The sequence below is a fragment of the Physeter macrocephalus genome, chromosome 20 (genome assembly GCF_002837175.3).
Source record: "Physeter macrocephalus isolate SW-GA chromosome 20, ASM283717v5, whole genome shotgun sequence".
Classification (NCBI taxonomy): domain Eukaryota; kingdom Metazoa; phylum Chordata; class Mammalia; order Artiodactyla; family Physeteridae; genus Physeter; species Physeter macrocephalus.
In genome coordinates, this window is record NC_041233.1 from 35,297,598 (window position 1) to 35,308,056 (window position 10,459).

General features: G+C 40.9%; 1 long non-coding RNA gene across 3 annotated transcripts in view; it reads right to left on the reverse strand.

Annotated features, from left to right (window-relative positions):
* Window positions 1-6,581: 6,581 nt before the first annotated feature.
* Window positions 6,582-10,459, reverse strand: part of LOC114484575 (uncharacterized) — a 35,070-nt gene continuing 31,192 nt past the window's right edge. The window contains exons 4-5 of one of the 3 annotated variants that reach the window (XR_003677661.1): window positions 8,858-8,962; window positions 6,582-6,824 (exon numbers count right to left, since the gene is read on the reverse strand). This is a non-coding gene — a long non-coding RNA (uncharacterized lncRNA). Of the gene's footprint in view, window positions 6,825-8,804; window positions 8,963-10,459 lie in introns of those variants that run through there. The other 2 variants (XR_008616230.1, XR_003677660.1) reach the window with 2 other exon arrangements.

Here is a 10,459-nt window from a genome sequence, read left to right on the forward strand (position 1 = left end):
TCCTTCTTTTTTCATCCAGTCAGATGGTGCATGATTTTGATTTGTCACATTGCTGGTGATGTCTACTTTTTTTTTTTAATAGGTTTTTTTTTTTGGCCTCACCACATGGCACATGGTATCTTAGTTCTCCAACCAGGGTTCAAACCCGTGCCCCCTGCAGTGGAAGCTTGGAGCCCTGACTGCTGGACCGCCATTTTGACCACTTAAGTAAGAAAGTGTCTGCCAGGCCTCGCCACTGTAAAGTCACCTTTTTCTCCTTGAAATTAAGAAGTATTTTGTGGATATTTTGAAACTCTGTAAATATCCCATTCATAATTAATTAATTTGTTTATTAATACATATAGACTCATGCTTTCCTATTTTATTTTAATGAGTTGTACTTTCTTAATGTCATTTCTTTTGACTGGCTCAAATTGTCCCAGATTTGGCCAGCAGAAACACCTTCATGCTGGCTCACAGGTCCTTTTGACACGTCTCCAACATTCTTTGAGCAATCCTTGCCTTCTGGTACAAAAAGAAGTTTTGCACTCATCTTGTATATTTCCTGTTCTAAGCCTGGAATCTGCCATTTCTCTAAGGAACACTGGTTCTTTTTTAGGAAAAATGGTATTTCTGGTTGCTAGGTATGCTCATTGCTATTAGGATTCTCCTCTTCCAGGCCCCCTAGACAGCAATAGGAAACACACACACACACACACACACACACACATCTATCTATCTAGAAAACCATGAGTTAACATTCATACCTCCAACACCACAGGATTTATGTTATTTTTCTCCCTTTCTATATTTGTAACTCAGTCTTCTGACAGTGAGAAACTCTAGTTATCCTTAATACACTTACTCACGTGCTCAATCGCCTGTATGCAAACTATCTTCCACCACTGCTCCCAGCCCCACACAGACACAGATGACTTCCTCAAACACAATTGGGCTCTAACTCCCCACACCAGTCTGTCTCTCCACATGGATGTCTTCTTCACCCTGCTTGGGCTCTGGAAACCCAGGTCAGCTTCCCCTTTGTGTGTATGCCCTTCTCACCCTGCTCAGACTGTGAGAGCCCATACTAGGCTGTCCCTCCATGGCTTCTATAGTGGTTTTAAAATATGTCTGTGAATTGTCTGATACTCCTGCCTTCAAAAGGTGGAACCTAATTCCTTGGCTGTGGGCTGGATTTAGCGACTCTCTTCTAATGAATAGAGCATGAAGGAAATGATGCCATATGACTTTTTCGGCTAGGTCATAAAAAGGATCACTTCGTCCTGACTCACTCTCTGGGATCACTGGCTCTCCGGGAAGCTAGTTGCCATGTTGTGAAGACAATCAACAGCCCTGTGGAGGGCGCCACATCTGGATAGGCCCACATGGAGAGAAACCAACTCTTTAGCACTGGCTTTCCAAGTCTGAAGTGAGCCACCTTAGAAGCAGATCCCACCAGCCTCAGCCGAGACTTCAGATGATTTCAGCTCTCCACCTGTCAAGTCTGTCAGCCAGGGCTCCAGATGTCATAGAACAAAGACAAGCCATTCCTGCTGTGCCCTGTCTCGGTGCTTGACCCACAGAAACTGTGAGATAGTAAAAGTTTATTGTTCTAATGTACTAAATGTGGGGGTAATTTCCTATGCAGCAAGAGGTAATTAATATACTTTCAGTGTCATGCTCAGGCTATGACGCCCTCACTGAGCATCTCCTTTGCAGGGCTGTCCTACTCACCCTTCTTGGGCTCTAACACCTATGCTAGGCCACCCTCCTGTGCCCTCCACAACCAACTCAAGTTCTGACTCTCTATGCCAGGCCGTCCTCCTATACAAATGCTCTCCTTACCCAATTCAGACACCAACACCCGCTCTGTGCCTCCACAGTTCCTTCCACTCCAGGCACAAATGCTTTCCTTGTTCTGTCCTACCTAATGCCTTTAGGATTGAATTTTTCAGCAAGGTAAGGGAAAAGAAGAAAGGGAAAAGTAAAAGTAAAAAGAAGTAGAAGAGGAGCAAGAATTTATGAACTTGTGCTTATCAATCTCTTTCCTTAAATTGTGCAGCAGAGTTCAAAGCAATGGCATCACCCATAGCTCTTAAATTCCTTGCTTCCTATACGCTGGTTTTTGGTGTCAGCCCTCCGGTCCCCCAGAGCCTTGCCTCAATGGATACTTCATTGTAGGCAACCTTAAGCAATAGTTAAATTACTTATTTCATCACCACATGCCATAACTTGCAAGTTCCCATCCCTAAATAATTCCTGTTAGTTACCTTTGGTACATAACAAATTACTCTGCAATTTAGGGGCTTAAAATAACACACACTTATTATTTCACTGTGTCTGTGGGTCAGGAATCTGGGCACAGTCTATATGCATCATCTATGTCAAGGTCTCTCACAGGGTGGCTATCAACGTATCAGTTGAGGCTGTGATCTCATCTTGATGGAGAAGCATCCATATTCAAGTGCTCTCACATGTTTGTTGAGAAGATTCAGTTCTTCATGAACTATTGGACAGAAATCCCCACCAGTTCCTTGTCATTTGGACCTCTCCAAAATGTCAGTTTGCTTCACTAAAGAGTGCAGACATATGGTAGGAATGTAAATTGGCGCAGCTACTATGGAGAACAGTATGTAGGCTCCTTAAAAAACTAAAAATAGAGTTACCATATGATCCAGCAATCCCACTCCTGGGCATATATCTGGAAAAGATGAAAACACTTAATTCAAAAAGGTACATGCACCCCAATGTTCATAGCAGCACTATTTACAATAGCTAAGATATGGAAGCAACCTAAATGTCCACTGACGGATGAATGGAAAAAGAAAATGTGGTATGTATATACATATACACAATGGAACATTACTCAGCCATAAAAAGAATAAAATAATGCCATTTGCAGCAACATGGGTGGACCTAGAGACTATCATACTAAGTGAAGTAAGTCAGAAAGAGAAAGACAAATATCATATGATATCACTTATATGTGGAATCTTAAAAAATGAAACAAATGAACTAATTTACAAAACAGAAAAAAACTCACATAGAAAACAAACTTACAGTTATAACCCAAAGGGGATAGCAAGGCGGGGGCGAAGACATAAATTATGAGTTTGGGATTAACATATATACACTACTATATATAAGATAAATGGGGATTTACTGTATAGCACAGGGAACTATATTCAATATCTTAAGCTATAATGGAAAATAATCTGAAAAAGAATATATGTATATGTATAACTGAATCACTTTGCTGTACACCTGAAACACTGTAAATTAAAAAAAAAAAAGAATGCAAACATAGAAGGCAATAGAGCAAGATGGAAATCATGGTCTTTTGTAACCTGATCTCGGAAGTGATATCCCATTATTTTGCCACACTCTATTTGTTAGAAGTGAGTCACTAGGTCCAGATTACAAAATAGCATGACTAGCAGGAGGCAGGGATCTTTGGGAGCCATCTTAAAGACCGCCTACCACAATTATCTTAACCCCAATAAGGGAAGATACCAGACTCAGATTCTCTCCATTTCCCTGAGAGTCTATTGCTTATACCTCACACCTCATATGAATTGCTGTTACATTCAGGGTTCTTCATGGCAAAATAAAAAACCAACTCTAGTTAGCTTAAGCAAAAATGGTCTCTATAAAATTAGGGTTAGTGTTCTAAAAAGTTCTTGATATTCTCAAAACTACCATTAGGTATATAGCGAACACTTTGTGGTTTTTTGAATAAGCTAGTGAGAGAATGAATGTATAAATGAATGAATTAATAAATTCTCCAGTAGTAGGTGGATGTTACCTGGTGGCATATTTAGCTTGGGAAAACTCTTTAAAAACTAAGCTTATTACTATGAAGCTACTTTCTAAAAAGCATGATATCTATAATTACTCACTTGGGAAGTTGTCTACAATATATTTCTTGATGAAAAAAGCAAGTCCTAGGACATGAACTTGTTCTGAACAAAATTCAGCTACATTTAATCCCAAGAAGTTATCCAGGACAATCATGGTGAAACTAAAAATCAGAGATTTGGAGATTTTTTAAAAGGATTAGAGAAGACTAGTCTTCCAGAATACATTGGACACTCCAGGCAATATTGGTGACTCCACCACACCGATGCAGAAAGGAGTTTGTAAATTCTCTATTGCCGTGTCACACATCATCCCAAAGCTTAGTGACTTAAAACAAAGGCAATCATTTTATCTTATTTTATTTTCTTGGTCACCGCCTAGCTCAGCTCAGCAGTTCTCGATGGTATCTCTCCTGTAGTAGCCAAACCACGGCTGGGACCTGAAGGCTTTCTCATGGTTAGAACCTCAGCTGGGGTTTCAGCTGGATCACCTGCCTGTGGCCTTTCCCTGTGGCCTAGGTCTCCTCACAGCTAGATTCCATGAAGGAGTGTCCCAAGAGGACACAGGCAGACAGAAGCTGATCTACTTTTATGACCTAGCCTTGGAAGTCACACTATATCACTTCTGTATTCTACTGGTTAGAAGCAAATTACTAGGGACAACCCATATGCAAGGGAAGGGGAATTAGACTCCACTCCTGATGGTGAGAATCTCCAAGAATTTGTGGCCATGTATTTAAAACCACCACAGGAACCATTAGGGAGATTGCTCTGGGCTCTGCAAGCAAAGGTTTCCTGGGCAAATGCAGTGTTTGAATCATGAGAAGGGCACACACCAACTTCAGGAAATACAGAGGGGGAAAGGGCTCAGGATGTGCAGCAGCCTAGGGCACGGAGGAGGAGAAGAGTCCATTCTCCGTGCCCAGTGCTGGACCTCATCCCTGGTGCCCAATTTGCCCACTCCTCAAGTCAGCTCCTTCCTGGGCAGTGTAGTCTGGCCTGGCAAAGGACGCAGACCAACCTGTTTCCCAGTGTGGTTCTGCCACCTACGAACCCTTAAACTTGGGTGAGTTACTCCTTATCTCTTTAGGGATGATATCGGTCAGGGTCCTGGCAGAAAACAGATGACACACTCTATGGGGTAATTTGAGGAGAGTTTACTAAAGGGACTATTTACAAAGGTGTGAATAAGGTGTAGAATAACCACCAGGGATAGTGTGGTCCTCTGGGAGCAGAGACTAGGGACTAGGAACAATAGGGCTGTCATCTCCCGTGGGCCTGAAGGACAAAAACTGGAGACAGAGAGGCTGTGAGGAGGGCTACCCTATGGGTGGTGGGGCCCTTGGTGGCTGGACGTAGCCAGCCAGTAGGGGTTCTTCAGAGGAAACTGGGGAACAAACACCTCAGGTGCTCTCTCCTCTGTGTGCCACCTCCTGCAGGTGCTCCCCATTGGCCAAACCCAAGGGGAAGCCAGAGCAGGAAGGAGCTGGCTGATGCTGTCTCAACAGCTCAGCCTCTGGGGGCACAGGGTGGGTGGAGAGGGGTGGGGAGCGGATGAGGGGTGTTGCGGTGCAGATATTAAATGGAACATGAATGAAGAGTGCCTGCCCGGCCCAGAGAAGACACTCAATAGTCCTTAGTTCCAACTCACTGCTCAAAAGGTGTAGAAAAAATTATGCTTCCAATTTGCAGGTCTTTACTTGGCATAAAAATGCATACAGGTGTGTCCTAACACAAAACATTTAAATGCATGTTTGTCATTTCCCCACAGGAAAGAGGAAAGGCAAACACTGCCTGTCTGGGAAGCATATCACAGCCTACAGCAGCATCTAGTGGTTGTTTAATACATGGGGAAATGTGAGGATCAGGATATTCCCGTCAAACCAACTGCCATAAACCTTAGTGATGGTTTGCATCCAAATGTGACAAATTTGTCTAGGACTCCTAGAATTTGGACGCCATGTTTTTAATCACACCTTTCTTGGAACCCATCTAAGGATGTAACTAGGCAAAAAATGCCAGCAGATGATTCAGAATAAATTTCAAAATCATAGTGAGATGGGCTGCCTAACAAAAATGAAAACTGATGTTGAAGAGAGATCTGCACTCCCCCGTTCACTGCAGCATTATTGACAACAGCCAAGATACAGAAACCACCTAAGTGTCTGTCAATGGATGAATGGATAAAGAAGATAACATTCATATATATATATAACAATACATAATAAAAAATAATACATAATATACATAATTCTATTATATATAGAATACTAATCTATTTTATTCTATAATATTCTAATATATGTAAATATATATATACATGTATATGTGTATTAGTATTTTATATATATATATATATATATATACATATATATATTAGAATACTATTCTGCCATGAGAAAAAAGGATGTCCTGCCATTTGCTACAACATGGATGGACCTTGAGGATATTATGCTAAGTCAGTCAGAGAAAGACAAATATGGTATGATATCTCTTACATGTGGAATCTAAAAAAACCAGATTTGAAGAAAGAGTGGAATGGTGATTACCAGGGGCTGGAGGGTAGAGGAGTTGGAAGAGATATTATATAAGGGTTCATACTTACAACTAGTAGATAAGTAAGTCCTGGAGACTTACTTGTACAGTGATTATAGACCACAATATCATAGCATAAACATGTACAGAGTACAGTGATTATAGACAAAAATACCATTTTATAAACATCAAACTTGCTGATACTAAAGTTTTAATTGTTCCCATCACTTTGAAAAATGGTACTTATGTGACGTGACAAACAGTCAGCTAATGCTACAATGGCAATTGTATTGCAATATAAATGTATCAAATCAACACATTGTACACCTTAAACTTACACAATGTTTTATGTCAATTGCATTTCAATTTTAGAAAGTGAGACCTGATATTCGGTTGTCACTCATCAGCCAACTCAGTGAAGTGTCTGGTTCACTTTGTCCTTCCCTTTTCTTACTGGAAATGCAATAAAAGACATGAGTGATGTTTTTTAAAAAGAAAATCACCTATAATCCCACACCCTAACATAGCAACTTTTTTTTGGAGTGTGTTTTCTGGTCTTTGTTCATGTAACTTCATATTATTTTACTACAGCTATAGATCATTTTCTACACTTAAGTGTTTTTCAGTGGTGCAATGGTTCAACAGACTTCATAATTATCATTCTTTAATCACTGCATAATATTCATTGAAAAGGTACACTGTAATTTATTTGACCTGTTGTACATTTATATTATTCTAGTTTTTTTTTTTACTTTTATAAGAGAATAATGTCATGGACACTTTTATACATCAAAGTTAGTCCTTCTTGAGGCTTATTTTCCCACAGTTCCCGAAACAGGATTCCAGGGTATGGGGCTAAAGATGAGATACATGGCATCAGCACCAAACACTGCATGTCTAAGCTAAGTCCTGCAATGTTGGGAAACCTTCTGCTTTGTTAAAACAAACGTGTTTGTGCCTCAGAAGGGCCAGGATTTGTAATGGAAAGATCAGTAAGGCACGCTTGGGTGTACATCCCTGGCTTTGTGAGGCTATGCATTAAAAAACAATATACCACACTGAGATACCACTTGGGGATGGCTGTTATTTTTTTAAAATGAAAAATAAGTGTGGGTAAGGATGTGAAGAACTTGGAACCCTCATACATTGCTGATAGAAATATAAAACAATGCAGTCACTGTGGAAAACAGCATGGCAGTTCCTCAAAAAGTGAAATGTAGAATTACAATATGATCCAGACATTCCACTTCTGGGCATATACCCAAAAGAACTTAGAGCAGGAACTGGAACACATATCTGTACACTAACGTTCACAGCAGCATTATTCACAACAGCCAAAGCGTGGAAACACCCAAGTGTCCATCAACAGATGAATGAGTAAACAAAAGGTGGTACATCTATATAATGGAATATTATTTGGCCTTAAAAAGGAAGGAGATTCTGACACACGCTACAACATGGTTGAACCTTGAAAACATTATGCTAAGTTAAATGAGCCAGACACAAAAGGTCAAACATTGTATGATGCCATTTTATGAGGTACATAGAATAGGCAAATTCATAGAGACCGAAAACAGAACAGAGACACCAGGGTTGGAGGGAGGAAAGAACGTGGAGTTACTGTGTAATGGGTGTGGAGTTTCTGTTTCGAATGATGAAATGGATAGTGTTGATGGTTGAACAACATTAGGAATGTACTTAATGCCACTGAATTGTATGTGTAAAAATGGTTAAAATTATAAAATTTATATTATGTGTATTTTACCACAATAAAAAAGATAGATCCAAATGAAGAAAAAAGTAATTATAAATTCCTTTATTGTCATTTCATCGGGGTTTCCAGAGTCGTAAAATTAGATGCACATGTTTGGGCTTCCCTGGTGGCGCAGTGGTTGAGAATCTGCCTGCCAATGCAGGGGACACGGGTTCGAGCCCTGGTCTGGGAAGAACCCACATGCCGCGGAGCAACTAGGCCCGCGAGCCAAAACTACTGAGCCTGCATGTCTGGAGCCTGTGCTCCGCAACAAGAGAAGCTGCAACAGTGAGAGGCTCGCGCACCGCGATGAAGAGTGGCCCCCGCTCGCCTCAACTAGAGAAAGCCCTCGCACAGAAACGAAGACCCAACACACCCCAAAATAATAAAATTAATTAATTAATTTTTAAAAAAGAATATATAGATGCACATGTTTAATTCACTTCTTTATTTGCTCAGTGAATATGTATTAAATGAATAAATGAATCAGATCTAATGGAAGTGTTGTATATATACAGAGGAGCAATCACACAAACCTTCACGGCTGAATCCCTTTTTCCCATCTGTCTTTTAAATTTCAAGAGCAATATATGAATTCATGGTTATTATTAAAAATTATACACGCTTAAACAGTAACTATGTGACAGTTCACTTTCACAGATTCTCTAACCTACCCCCACTCTCAAGCTTTTACTTCCAATGATAATTGGCTGAAATTAACACCCGTGTGTACCTGTCAAAGCTTGCCTTCCAGCTTAAGCCAGGACCCTGGTCCAGCAGCCTCTTCTCAGGAAAGCCTCTTGTGTTCTCATGTCCGACTCCTACCTCCACTGCTGTCCTATGAGACACACACACACACACACACACGCAATTTTAAGACTGAGGGGACTTCTATAGCCTCTTTTTCTTTTCCACCAGCAGTGCAGGCTTGGAGATCCCTGCTAGGTTGTGGGTTCCCTTATTTGCTCTGATTTCTATCTAGAGAAACCCTGACAAAATCCAGATGCCTGAATCAGTGTTATTAGTTGCAAACAACAGAAGCCAACTCTGACAGATTTAAGGAAAACGGAAAGTATAGAATGAACATGGGGAGACTTGGAGACCCAGGCCTGGAAAATAAACAGGTCCAAGGAAAGCTATGTAGCCAGAGCCACAGCAAATATTATGCTGTAAAACGAAACCAGTGATATAAAATGAGGCCGCTGCAGCATCTACTTGGTCTGTCAACATGGAATATGGGACATCACCACTGGACCCACTTGTCAGCCCTGGACTCTCTACTACCATTGTTTCTGGGATTCCTACACTGTCCCAGGACCTGGGTGGTACCCTTGTTGCAGCTGATGACCCTAGAAAGGATTCTTCACACCACTGGCTCTCACTTCAGGCTCTAAGGAGGATGCAGCTGATTGACTAAGCCTGTGTCATACGTGTCCATGACCTGTCTGTAAAGGAAGCTGAAAAAGTGGGTATCTGGCCCTTATGGCTTCCATAGTGGAAAATGATAATCTCTGCCTCCCACCAAGAGACATAGATACGTTCATGCTTGGCAGCTTTAAAAGAAAGTCAAAGCTCCATTCTACCCATCTTCAGCTAGATTTTTCCAAGCCTCCTGTGCCACTGTGCTAATCACTGCCCAGACATCACATTACTCTGTAGTGCAGGGCAGAGTTACTGAAGATTTAAAGAAAAATCAGGGAATTCCCTGGCGGTCCAGTGGTTAAGACTCTGCGCCTTCACTGTCGAGGGCCCGGTTGGATCCCTGGTCTGGGAACTAAGATCCCACAAACTGTGCTGTGCAGCCAAAAAAAAAAAAAAAAAAATCAACTGAAAAATGATCTCTGATGCTGGCAATGAATGATGCTTGCTTGGATGCAGATGGGGCTTGTGTGTGTGCATATGTGTGCATGTGTAAAATAATTTTATTACATTCTTCCTAGATTTGATGATATCATTCTTGTTGGGTTTTTCTTAAATTTTTAAAAATATTTGTAATACATTTACCTGGTTCAAATACAAAAACAGTATATAAATGTTCATGCTCAGAAGTGTTGCTTGCACTCACATCCCCATCACCCCATTACCTCCCTATCTGCTCTCTGCAGAGAACCACATTTATTCATTTATTGTGAATACTTAGTGTTTATTTATGCAAATAAAAGAAAATACAGGTAAGTGTATATTACTCATCAAGTTGTATCATTAAATATGTACAGTTTTTTGTATGTCAATCACACCTCAATAAAGTAGTTTTTTGTGTTTTTTTTTTGCGGTATGCGGGCCTCCCTCTGCTGCAGCCTCTCCCGTTGCGGAGCACAGGCTCCGGACGCGCAGG